This window comes from Neolamprologus brichardi, chromosome 9 (genome assembly GCF_056152115.1).
Source record: "Neolamprologus brichardi isolate AB-2024 chromosome 9, ASM5615211v1, whole genome shotgun sequence".
NCBI classification, from domain to species: Eukaryota; Metazoa; Chordata; class Actinopteri; order Cichliformes; family Cichlidae; genus Neolamprologus; species Neolamprologus brichardi.
The window spans coordinates 15,862,710-15,877,114 of NC_142112.1; the positions used below are offsets into that span (position 1 = coordinate 15,862,710).

At 41.7% G+C, this 14,405-nt stretch overlaps 1 protein-coding gene across 2 annotated transcripts in view; it reads left to right on the top strand.

Moving 5' to 3' along the window:
• The window catches only part of vav3a (vav guanine nucleotide exchange factor 3a), a 95,274-nt gene that overhangs the window by 27,924 nt on the left and 52,945 nt on the right, over positions 1 to 14,405 (top strand). The window lies entirely within an intron of this gene.

A 14,405-nucleotide genomic window follows, 5' to 3' on the forward strand; every position in this document is an offset into this window, starting at 1 on the left:
CACTTTAGCGGCAGACATGCAACAGAGGAGTATTCCTTTTGTTTAAACACAATGAAGCGGCCTCATTTAATTAGGAAACGTGTATTTACTTCAATTAAAATCCTAATAGGATTCAGTAACAGCCTCCAAATGGACAGTTTTTCATTAGTTTCTAGGGACATGCAGTGTTGGGAAGGTTACTTTTAAAATGTATTCCATTACAGATTACAGAATACGTGCCCCAAAATGTATTTTGTAACGTATTCCGTTACGTTACTCAATGAGAGTAACGTATTCTGAATACTTTGGATTACTTAATATATTATCATGCTGTTTACAACTACATGAATGTACTATTGCTGTAATTTATTACTGTTACTGAAGGTCCGCGGCTCCGAACCGTAGCAAAGGGACCTCTGGCTAATACGGTGGGTTCCGTGTCGGGCTCATGGCTGAAAACTAGCTTTACTTTGTTGTCTGGGTCAACTTTGCCTGCGAGAGACAGAGAGAGGCGTTGAAAGGCTGCTCCAACAGAACTTATTGTTTCTGAGGAAAACACGAACACGGTGTACAGTCGAGTCTTAATAGCTTACTTACAACTGGGCTCGTCAGGCTCTCTTCTTGGCTGCAGTGGTTATTATTATATTTACATGCTTCCAGCTCCCGTTTTTGCTCGATGACAGCTCGTACTTTTCCTTTTTCTCCCTCCCTCGCTCACAGACACATAACGTGTATGGCAGTCCATTCTCCCTGCAGCACGGACTACACTGCCTATGATGCTACATTCTTTAGAGCTATACCTGTAGCATTCTGCCTATTAGCTTAGCACAACAACAACAAAAAGGCCTCTCTCACCCAGGAAACACACAGAGCGAGAGCGTCACCCTGTAACCATGGCAACCGCAACGCTGCCGCCTGGAACTACAGAACGTAGCTGTCAAACAAAACCCAAACAGTCCTGACCCGCGACAATATGAAACAGGGAAGTACCGCCGTGTAATCCATTTATTTCAACAAGGTAACTGTATTCTAAATACCACCTTTTTAAACGGTAACTGTAACGGAATACAGTTACTCATATTTTGTATTTTAAATACGTAACGGCGGTACATGTATTCCGTTACTCCCCAACACTGCTGACATGTCATCAGCATTATAAAAAGAAGCATGATGGAAGATGGCGTGCGGGATGCATTGGAGATCGTGTCTTCGGGGAGGTGTTAATCAATGTGTGTCTTCTAATGGAGTCTGATGTGTTTTCTCAAACTGTGCAGCTGTTTTATATGCACTCGCTTTCTTAGGTTTGACTGTTTAGCTTCTACTTGTAACACGGAAGCAGCTCGAAAAATAGCCAGTGAGCAGCAGTTCTCTGGGGGAAAATGCCATGTTGTTGCCAGAGGTTAGAGGAGAACGGACAGACTGGAAATGATGGGAAGGGAACAGTAACTTAAACCCAAGATATGCAGATGACCATCTCTGAACGCACAACATGTCAGACTTGAGGCAGATGGGCCAGAGCAGCAGAAGACCACAGCGAGTGTAACTCCTGTCAGCTAAGAACGGGAACATGAGGCTGTGATTGCTGAATGAGTCCTCAAAAGGTTGCCTGCTCTGACATTTGGAGGGTAGAGTCAGAATTTGGCATAAACAGATTACACCCTACAATCATTTACTTTCCATTTAAATTCTCAGCCTGGTTTTTGTTCTTGCTCTTTTTTGTATTTCTTTATTCATTTCTCATTTTCCTTTTGCTTTTTTCCACTCAAAACTATGTATAAAATTGAATGTTAACTGCAAATATATGATGAGACCCTAAAAATAACCCTCTACAAACAGGTTTATTAGAGTTGATGTACTCATCAGAAAGCTGCTTTTCTATAGCTGAGTTCCTCTAAGCCTTCGTAATGGACAGATGAGTGATGTATTTTCCTTTATGGCGTTTAATTATTCAAGCAAAAGTAAAACACCATAACAAGATTGCACACAGCTGCATGACTAATGTGCAGAATCTTTACAGGCTGATTGAAACAGTGCCTTTTTAAGCACTCGTGATTATGATGGTAACTCCTCGGGGTATGCTAAATGATGCTAACCCACTTATGCCATATAGATCTGACAAGCTGGCTATTTGCGGCCAGCGCGTTAGCAACACAGATCCAGAAGTGCCGACACGTTTGTTGCATTATAGAGGATACGAATGTATTTGGTTATTCAGTCTGGCTATTTTTTGGCTGCAGTTTCAGAGTCAGTTTGGGATTTCATCAGTTGGTTTGATGTGTCATGTTATGTACATCAAGAAGCGCTTCCACATTACCATAACTTACATCAGAATTTAACTCGGGCTGCTTTTGCAGATCTACTTTTTCATCTGCACCAGGTCTGTCGAACTCATTTTAATCTGTGAACCACATATAGTTTTGATAACACATGTGGGCAGAACCAATAATGCGATTACATAACTTCCCTTCTTTGCATACAGAAAAATTACCAATCATATTTTCACAACAATTTTCAAAACATATGGTGTAGGACAGTGGTGTCCAAACCCAGGCCTCAAAGGCCGGTGTCCTGCAAGTTTTAGATGTGTCCTTGATCCAACAGAGCTGATTTAAATGGCTAAATGACCTCCTCAACAGCTGTGTCCCAATTCAGGGTCTGCACGCTTGAAGTACACATTTTAAGTGTGATTACGTCACCGCCACGCGACGACGGCTGTCCCAATTCGAAGTGTACTTCGAATGCATACTCCAAATGCGCCGTCGATTTCCCCAAATATCAAGCGTGGTCCGGTGCACGCTTCGTGGTCCCATATATTCCACACCCACGCGGCGGTGGGTGTGGATAATTTTGCCGCAAAAATACGGCAGAAGGGAGCAGCCGAAGAGTGAACTGTCAAAAGTGAGTACTGAATATGACGTCATATATATATGTATATATATATATGTATGTATATATATATATATATATATATATATATATATATATATATATATATATATATATATATATATATACATACATATATATATATATATATATATATATATATATATACATACATATATATATATATATATATATATATATATATACATACATATATATATATATGTATGTATGTATATATATATATCATAATAATCTGACAATAACTATAATATTGGGCATATTATATTTACATTACCACAGTGAGATGATTTTAGTCTCATGAACAACATTAGCTAATTGTTATTTACTAACTACTCTTGAAATAACTGTTCAGTACAGAAATGAAGCCCAACAATCATGTTTTACAGTCCTGTGGTCTCAGCCGCAGATACTCAACTAGTCAAAGTGATGTCATGACAAAAATGAATGACCAACAAAACATTTTTTCTCCTTCATTTATGTCAAACAAAGCTGTATGTAACGTTTCTCGCGGTTAGTATCATGGTTGCTAGGCAACCTGAACAGCGCGACGAAGGCTAGACCGTCCCATTTCACAAGCCTCTCACTTCCGCACTTCTCGTACTTATAGAACGCACCGTACGTAGTACGCGTAGTGCGCGTACTTCAAGCGTGCAGACCCTGAATTGGGACACAGCCAACATGTCTTGAAGTTCTCCAGAGGCTGGTAATGAACTTATCATTTGATTCAAGTGTGTAGACTCAGGGTGAGATCTAAAAACTGCAGGACACCGGCCCTCGAGGCCTGAGGTTGGCCAAGCCTGGCCGAGGAGGCAGCATCGGCCCGCCAAAGGCTCCAATCTGGCCCCTTGGAAGGTTTTGGAGAATGTGAAGGAGGAAATAAACGGCCATTCATATCACACCTAAATAAAAAAGTAATGGATCAACAATTAAATAACAGAACTATCTAGTCTAGTGATTTATGATTTTTACATTGGGTTTTCAGCGCAATGAGCTGTAATTTTACACATGTATTTTTTACAATTTAAGCCCAAAGCAGCATTTCTTTATTATGTGGAAAAACTATAGCACGTTTTAAATGTGTAGTAAAACATCTTTACACTCTCAGAAAGGGAAGTTTCACTTTACAGGCCTCCTTCATTGCACAGTTTAATTTGACAATCCTGGATGAGATGATTAGCTTTAATCCAGCTTGTCAAATCTTGTATACACTACCCTTGATAATAAGATGACCAATAAAAGGTGGTATATTAATATACGCTTCTGGCCTGACATGAGGAAAGTCTGCATTTACTTTGCTTTTATTGTCTGGAGCCAATATGAAAGGTGTTATTACTTTACACCACCGAGATTTGGATTTATGGTAACATCTCATTGAGGATTTCGCTCATGCCGCTCGACAGTCGACAGTATAATCCGGCGATGACGAAAAGAGGTCGTAAAATACCTGACATGTAAACTAGCACGATGAATAGCTCTGCGAAGTGCAACAAGATTGATAACCCTGATTCAGTCTTTGTTTACCTACATTCAGAGCGGCTGTAAATCAAGAAAAAAGCAGAGCGAAGGATGTGTCTTCTGAAGCTCCCGGCTCTATGTTTCTTCTCTGCACTGGGCGACAGTTTCCTCTTCTGAGCGCCTCCTAAGACACAGATCTGTCGACTTTTCTGACCTTCCAGCTTTTAATTACATTCTCCTGGTGTCTCCGGTGGATTCAGCCCCCAATTAAACGACTGAAGTAAAAGCGAATAAAAGTTTGAGTTTTAAATTCAAGTCAATTTGGCCGATGCTGTTAAAAAACAACCCAAAAAACTATTTTATATAAAGCAATTTACATGTTTCTTTGTTAGTCTGCCAGCTGTGGAGAGTCTTTAGCGAGTAACGATCGTTGCTGTTGTCATTCGTCAGCGCTCCCGTCATGTTCTCGTAGCGTGCTTCTGCAGTTTGTCAGCCTACATAAAAGCAGCAGACATTCGAGGACGTGTTTGTGTCCCAGTCCTGACCCAAACAGATCTCAAACTTGTTTTCTAATTAATTTGCCTGTGATTCCATTTTCACAGCACTCACTCACACCCCCCGTTTGGGTTCATAATATCCTGTGGGGTGAGACGGGGCAGACTAAAACTGAGGCGCATGCTGAAGCTCTTTGAAGGACGCTGCAGGATCAAAGGCTCTCGAGAAAAAAAAAATTGCAGAGGAATGTCCATATGGATTTTCACTGACCGCCTTAGGACGTCGTTTTCAGCACAGACATCCCACTCGAGCTTGCTCTTACACTTTGTTAAGGTTTCTGGCAGTCTTTCAAGTCTCTGCTCGCCAAATGATCCCCACTAGGAGCTGAAATGTGCAGTCTTTAAACACAGTCCTTGTAGCTTCACTTAAAGAAAAGCACTACTAAAACCAGTTTGTATTTTCCCCTCAAAGAGGCTTTGGGGAGATTGTTTTCCCCTCGTTTGCTTCATTTCATCCCCAGTTAACTGCGAGATAGTATTTCGGCAGCGAGGGACTGATATTGTCATGTCAACGTGATGAAACAATGGAGATTGTGCTGCAGATTGGCTCAGGAGTGGGTGGAAGAGATGAGGTTATGTCTTTAGCACGGCTGCTGCAATGAAGTCAATGATAATACCAGCAGTGAACACAATAGCAAGAAGCTCTGGCTTGTGTCGTACTAACTTCGAGTGGGGGGTCCTCCGTGAAGGATTCATCTCTGTATGTAGGATCTTAGCCTGCAAGGACTGCTGAGAATCTTTTGTGTAAACACTTTTGTTGAGCATAAAAGTGAAAATGTAGCCATAAAATATCAAAAAGTACCACAGTTTCGCTGCTCAAGGACAGCAAGGACAACCTTAAGGCCTCGACACAGTAGACCTGTAAAATCTGAATGAATTATCTGCATGTTAAAAGCATTTTTTAGACTCGCCTATTCTTTTTTTTGGCCTTTTTCAACTTCATTCAATAGACACAATGAAAAGAGGACAGGAAAGCAGGCGCAAAGACAGAAGACATGCGGTAACAGACGCAGGTTGGACTCGAACCCGGCCTGGCTGCTCTCAGCCCTTTGGCATGTGATCACCCGCTCAACGCATTGAGCTAAGCTGGCACCCAGGTTTGCTGCTTTTTAATGCAGCTGTTCACACATTTTTTTTTTTACTTTTTGGAACCTTTTGGTGCTTTTTCCGAACATCCAATCTGACCAATCAGATGCTGCATTTGGCAATAAGTTTGCTGTGTCTCAAAACACAGAGCAGTACTGAATATCTAATGATGTGGAAATAGTTAAATAAAACTATTTTACCTCAGGCGCACAGCTAGACGCCGCTCCTGGTCAATTAGATCTCTGAAATGATTCCTCTGCCCGCGCAGATGTGCTCCCAGCTCTGCCAGCAAGAACTCAAGCTGCCCCGCTGACATCCTGAAATATGTATGAAAGTCTTCAGTTTTTTGTGGTTAGTTTGTAGTCAGGTTCGTATTCACCGAACACCTTTGAACAGGCTTTGGATGCATGCAGGTAAAGTGTCTTTAGAGCTAAAGGGAAACGGGACGTGAACATATCTGACAAACATTTAGCTTTTTGTTAGCTTTTAAAATAATTTGCACGAATAAACAATGACAGATGCAACGATTTCTGCTTGCTCTACTAGAAGCCTGAAAAAACTGGTCTTGCTCTCAAGACATCAGACTGGATAAAATGCTAAAGATTGTCCAAAGAAACTACGCTGAACTAGCATTCATATACAGAGATGTGAATCCTTAACAAGATGAAAGACATGAGACGTTTTTTGGCAATATTGATTCTAAATGAGCAAAAACCTTTATTAGTTATATTTATGTACAAAAACATTAAATTTATGACAGAGCCCAGGTTTTAGATGTGCACAGGGGTTTCTGTCACGGCCTGCGAGGGCAGACCGTGTGGAGAGTGTGTTTGGTGGACCCAGGTGCGGACACAGACGCTGGAGGCAAAACTTGCGCTAAGCTCAAAGCGAGCCTTTAATCAGGGCTGATACAGAAGGCAAAATAACAAACCATAAACTATGGGAATGACAAAACTAAAAACCTAAACTGGGAGTAACTTAGGCTATGAACGAAGACCAGGACTGAACTATGACGAAGTACTGTGAAAAACTGTGAACGAGATCTCGGTACTGGCACATGAAGTGCAGGGAAACATGACTGGAGAAAGTGACTATGAACATGTCCAATACTGAATCTTGCAGACTAGAATCATGACGTGCAGCTAGAAATAATAGGGTGCATGAACAGACGACGCGACACTGACACGAAGACACACTGGGCTAAAATACACAGAGGAAGTCATCAAGGAATTAGAGACAGAAGGGGAACACAGCTGGGAGGAATAAGACCTAACGAGACAGGGGGAACAAAGCTAGAAACACTGACATAAGACAGGAACATGAACCTTCAGAGTAAAACGGGAAACAAGACACCACTAAACAAAAACGCAGACACGACACAGAGACCGACTAGATACTGAACTAAACCTGCAATAAACATGAGAACAAAACCTACGAACTAATCCCTAAACAAGAATAACTGAAACATACATTCATAATCATCAGCATCATAATAAGTAGGGATGCAACAATACCAATTTTTTCAAACCGATATGATACCGATACTTGGATCTGAGTACTTGCCGATACAGAGTACAAAAACCGATACTTCTACCACACACACACACACACACACACACACACACACACACACACACACACACACACACACACACACAAATGCTATGAATTGGAAGACAGGTTTTATTTTATTCTCTGCCGATAAAAAATAATATCTTAATAAAAATGACCACAAAAAAATTTCAAGTGAAAAATAAGCACTTCTGTTAAATTATTGCAGTCTCCACATTGTAATTTAACAAAATATCACTGAACTATTGGCACTGTCTCGAGCTTTCGGAATAATAAATAAACACTTCTGTTTGGAATAAAATAAATACAAATTAGGTTTGAGAATAAAATAAACTTTTAAATTGTTGCAGAGTGTCCATATTGTAAACAAACAAACAAAGTAAAGTATTTGGCATTAACGAACGAACTCCCCATCTGCCTGTGGATCATCAGTCCACTGTGCTGTTAAACCAAGGACTGACATCGCGCACACACTGCTTGTCTTTACCTCTTTAGAAAGTTTTGGCACCATTATCTCCCTGATGTGTGGGCGGCTGGGAATTTCATATCGCGGCTCGAGTATGCTGAGAAGAATCCTACGTTTTCCACGACCGGCATTGGCTGGTCATCCAGAGCGATAAAATGAGTCAGAGCCTCTGTTATTTTAACTGCCCGTGGATTTTCTCTTGACATTTTTCATCGCTTTTCCAAAACCTGAGTTAAAGTTGGCTGTTCCGGTCCACACTGCTGACATTTTGTTTAGCCTAGCTACAGCAGCCTCCAGTTTCTCTTTTTTATCTGGAGCTGCCAGTCTCACTTGTCTAACCCTGTGCCTGTTTAGCGCGGGATGTCCCCCTAGTAATCTAAAAAAACTACAACAGAAATGACAAGCCACCCTCTGATTAATGAAATAAGTTAGTATCGGTTCATGGTATTGGTTAACTTTTATGAGTATGAGTACACACACATTTTACAGTATCGGCCCCGATACCAGTATCGGTATCGGTGCATTCCTAATAATAAGGAAAGAATCCAAAATGCAAAAACACACCAAAACATAACAACTCAAAATACTGGGTCAAACTGACCCAGAACCGTCACAGTTTTCACTGCATGGCAGGTATTCCCTAAAGAAGAAAGCCAAGGTGTTTCAGTCTTCCACCACGTCATGTTCATTTATGAGGTCTTCCTTGATTTCACGGCGCTCTCTATGTGCATGTATGTGCTGGCGCGTCTGCTTACTGCTGGCCAGTTGTGAGCAGCCTGCTGATTCAGGCACTGTGAAGCTCAGCTGGAGTCAAATAATCTGCCAGAAAAGTGAGGATTTGGCAGATCAGATGTGTGTATTTGGGAACATCACTTGTTTCGTGTTTTTTCACGTTGTGTGAAAACCATGCAAATGTGTGATCACATGTGTAAAACGCTCCCCCACTGATGTGAATGTCAACCATTCAGAGAGGCTGGAGACAAGCATGTGTGTGAGTGAAGGATCTGCTTGTGAGGCTGGGACTACGTGTGTGAGCGACTGTGTGTGTGTGTCCTGAGGGGCTGCGGTCCGTGGAGGTTGATGTGATTTACCTGGACAGTGAGGATGACCTTACTTCTAACCTTACTCTGCTGAGAGAAAGAAATGAAGGCAAAACTCAGACGCTTGTAATGTTTGTTGTGAATATTTGCTCTAGAATTACACAGAGACTGATGAGCTCAAATCAAGACATGGAGTGAAGCTGTGATGTTAAATTAGCTGTCAGCTATCAGACTAATTTCATGCTGGAATACAAGTTCTTGAGCGCCAAACAGCCTCAAACTTACAGATAATTAGTTAATTAGTTATTAATAGCACTTTCAAAATCTTGTTTTGGTAAGGACAATCCCTGCTTGTTTCCAGTTATCAGCACATCTGTTATTAATTGGAGTAGATAGAAACCAAAGCTGTTTTTACTTTGCTGGGCTGTGGGACATTTTCAGGATAGATGGAAATAGCTAATATGTGAGCATTGGGAGAAACGAGAGAAATGCAAGCAAGCTGGTTTAAAAGCTACCACAAAGGTACATTACACACACGCACAGAGATACACGCTACGTGCTAAGTAACTTGATCAACCTCTGTCAGTCAAGGTGGCCATGTCCTCGAGTCCAGTATGACGGTGGATGAGATTTGTTGAGTTGAGCCTAGTCTATAGTGCTCCTCTTGGAAAAACAAATGTGTTTGGCACAATAAAACACCAGGGGAGGTTTAGTAAAGATGAAAAGATTTTGAAAAAGTTACTTTATACCTATTCTGTAAATGTGTTTTGTGATCATCAATGGTATAAAATGTGGATGTAGCATCTGAAGGCCACCAGGTGGCGATAACTTCCAGTCCTGCGGACGTCAGTGAGAAAACTGAGTTTATGGGCTCAGTCACTCATGTCGGGTCATACTGAGTAACGTCCATGCTGTGTTTCAAATAGGAAGATGATCTAATAATGTGCTCGGCGGCTAACAACTTGTCAACCACAAGTCTTTTAATAGTGAGCTCGCTGTTTCACGCCCCCTTCTGGCCACACCCACTGCTCATCAAAATAGCACCATAGAAACCTGTTAGTGACATCACGGCAGCTGTGTCCATGTTTTTAATGTTATGAAGTCAGGAGTGTGAGGGGACTGACTCGCTTTTGGAGCCAGTCTCTAGTGACCACTGTCAAAGCTGCAGTTTTTTAAGAGATCAGACTTTTTGAACTTTTGAGCTAAACTGGTTCCCTGGTTCATTTTTAAGTCCTTGAGTCTGACACTTGATTAAACCTGAAAGTCCATGTGGTTTGACTCAGAAGCCGTCTCAAAGAGCTGAAGAGGAGGAACTCTGCAGTCTCTGAGGTTTCTGAGACTTGTTGTCATTTAAAAGAAGTTGTTTTTACCATAGAAATAATGGAAAGCAGTGTTAGCTTGATGCAGAGAATGGCTGTCTAAATGACGCAGGCAGCAAAATGCAGGGAAATGGCCGACGTGTGCTGCATTCCAATCAGCTATACATCTGTATATCCAAACACACTAATGATGTATTATGGGCCTTAATGAGCCGTGGCACTGATTGTCAAACACGCTCTCCCTTTCTCTTTCTGTGCCAATCAGGTTTTTATTCTCCCCTTTATATCTGGATTAGATTTTATGCACCAGCTGCATCCGTCAACTGGATGTACTCCCAAACAAGCATACACCCACATCCACGTGTGTGTGTGTGTGTAGACACAAATAACAATAATAAATCTCACACCCGACAGCACAGTCACAAAACACAAGAAGCAAACTGACATCAATTAGTCTAAGTAACACGTGTACTCCACCCCCCATCTCTCACTTACACCTACACCCGATATAAACCAGAGTGCATCGTGTTCACTCTCTGTGGTGTTGTTTGATGGCGTTTTCTTCTACATTGTTCCACTTTAACAGTAAATGTTTGATGGGAAAAACAGTTGAACTGGAAGAGCTTTTTGGTCTTTCTTGCTGAAAATACAAACAGATTTTTTTTGGACGTACTGAAAGCTTCTTGCTTTCATTAAAGTTTCATCAAGCGTGGCCTCCGACAGAGGCAGTGGAGAAAAAGCAAACAAAACGACGACTGATATGAAAAAAAGACATTTGTGGATGAGACTAACAGAACTTTATAATATTGTTTTGCATGTTTTAGCAGAGCTAGTTTGTTTTTTTTTGTTTGGGCCAAAAGATAAATCGGAGCTTTAAGTTTCTCCTCTGCTGCAGGGACTCACACACAGAGCATCCTTCACTTTAACACCCTCAAACTCATCCTCTTAGACACAGTCTTTGTGCAGAGAGCAAACCGAAGCTGTTCCAAACACAGGCGGCTTCAAGACAGCGAGCGTCGCAATCGTTGAAATAACTGCCACAGCAGCGAGAGAAGAATGCAGCCGACGCCAACACGCTGCAAGATGCTTTCACACCTGTTTGTTTGGTGTGGTTTAAACTGGCCCCTCAAGTGTTACACCTCTGGTTTGTTTTATACAAGCGCGGCCAGAAAAATCTTAAATGTGGAGTTTGCCAGACAGCTGATCGTGTAGATGGAAGTCTTTATGCGAAGCATGTAATATGATGAGCTTCATGTGAGCCACAGTGATGCCTATTTTTAGCTGGCAATCGGTGATTTAGAAATAAAGAAAAGGAGAAAGAGAAAGGAGGAGTAAAAGCAGAGAGCAGGAAACTGGGACAGCGTGCTGGGCTGTGTGTGAAACCAATAAAGCTGTTGACATGTTCATACGTTCACAATGCATCAACCATTTGCTTGATCTGCTCTCCGCCACGAGAGGAAGGGAAGGATAAGCGAGGATAAACAAAGAAGAGGCCGTCGATGGAGATCAGAAATAGGCTCCGATTGATCTCCAGGACAGATATATGGGTTACTATTGATCTTCCTCTAAATAGAGCAAACATGGCACTCGTGTCATTGCAATCCAACCAGTGGCGTCGCTGTATGACAGTGATCCAATTTTAAGATTAAATATTAATGCACAAGTCATATCTATATCTATCTATCTATCTATCTATATCTATATCTATATCTATCTATATATATATATATATATATGTATATATGTATGATTTCTGTGTCAGCCCACCCACGCAGGCTCTGTGTGCTTGTCTTCCATTCTTGTGGGCAGACACATCCTTCATCCTGCTTTAATTGGCCTGATGTGAATCACTTGATCCAGGGGTGCAGCCACAGTCAGACAGGGCAGGCTTATTAGCCTCCATCAAAGGGCCTGTGAGCCTTCATCATCTGCTGCTGCAGTACTGTACGTGTCTGCTGCCGAGTCCGTGACCTCTGGACACCAAATCTAACGCTTGATCTTTTGTGTGTGTGTGTTTTTAACTTTGAGTTCTTACAGTAGATGCTGCTTTCACGTAGGATTTCGATGTATGTTACAGTCTTACAGAACATCTTTACTTTGCTGACCAATTAAGCTTTGCACCAAGATCATGCCATCTCGTAAAAAGTCCCATTTCCTTTATGGACATTTTCCTGACATTTCTTTTATTAGCGGCGCGACTGCAGATGGATGTAATGGTGGCGAGCCTTCCAAAAGTCTTGTGCAGATGGTCAGTTTAGTTACGTGTGACTCATGTAGTCAGCGGAGCCAAAAAATCACAGCGCTTCGCAGAACTCGTCCCCTAAAATCGCCTGCCAGCTACAGCTGGAGGGCCTCCAGAAGCTCTGTTCAACACGCGGCCGAGTCGCAGCATTTGAACATGTTGTACCTGCCAACACGCTCTCCGGATGTCAAGCCCTTCATTCATTATTAGAGAGAAAGAGAGAGCGCTACATCAGCTTTGTCTAATAACTGTACGCATATCTCCAGCTCTTTATTATCTCATTCGCGGCTCTGTTTAGATCACAATACCAACATGCATGCCCATTTCTGTGTTCATAAAACAAGCAAGAGCACTGCCTAGACTGCATTAAAGCATTAGTGCTGTCTAAAGTCTGAATCCTTATTATCATCCTTCTTTGCTTGATAAAGGGCTAATTATTGTCTAACCTTCACGTACCTGCTTCAGGACTTGCGTCTTCTGTGTGACAACTCTACATCCAGTGTGTGTGTGTGTGTGTTTGGATTTTGCCACTAAATTATTTTATTAGTGTTCTACCTGTCCAAACCAAATAAAAGAGCGTCTGACAAAAACATGTGTCAGTGCCCTCAGAGCAGTGATCTTAAATAGCTGCGCGGTGCTTGACATACTCTTTTTTTCTTGTTGTTTTTCGCCTGGATTTTGTCTGTCAAGCTGTCATAGCTTATTTGTGAAGGTTGAGGTGGCTTGCAGGTGTACTTGTAAACAACAACAATAGCACATTCTACACGCACGTTTAGGGTGTGAGGGATTTACAAGCACCAAGTAGCCCAACAAGCCACACACACATAAAGACCCCAGTCAGACATGAGGTTCAAGCCCAGGTCCTTCACTGGGCAGCTACGTCAGTACTGCTGGTTTGATTTGAAATGCCTCCTTTGCATCCTCCCACTCTTTATTTTGCGCATTCTCAATGTGTTGCTGCTCGTGACGCATCAGGATTTCACAACATTTCCATCATCACGTGAAAATGATAAGCAGCAGACGACTCATCTATCAGACATCCTTTCCAGCTGATACTGGTGTTAAAAACAACCCACAGTTCTGCACATATGTCCCACTCTCTGTCTGTCCTCTCTGTGTGCCTCTTAGAGGTGGGCCGATCGATCCACATATCGATAGTATTGATACTGACGCTGGTATCGGTCTCGTATCGATACCAGTGTGATGAGATGGATTCTTTGTTTCTGTCCTCCAAGTTAACTCTGTAGCCTGCTGATTTATGTTAAACAATTTTTTTGGAAAATCAAAAATATACCTCACACATGCACTATGAAAAATGTGTTGACTGTCACATTTATTTTATTTATAGCCTATAGCACATTTAAACAACAGAAGTTGAGCCAAAGTGCCGTAGAGACGCCCACATTTATATTCCAGGTCCCCAAAACCCCAGACACGAAAAGCTGATGTAGCTGAAAGATGTGTTTTTTGTGTTAAGTAATTGTGGAATGTAAAAATCACAGTGATTCATTAAAATGAGATCAGAATTTGAAAATCAGTGATGATTCATCACATAAGTCATACCACACTGCTTTACCCTACATGAACTGCCTTGATAGAGTAAAAGTACCGGTATTGATATCGGCAGTACTGGCCCTATGTTTACTTGGTATCGGACTGATACCGAAATCTGCAGTATCGTGCAGCACTAGTGCCTCTGTTTTCAGGAGGGGGGGAAGGGAGCCGTGCGATCGGTATTGATCTCAGAAAGCTCCGAGGCAAATTTATCTGTATTACATCTGT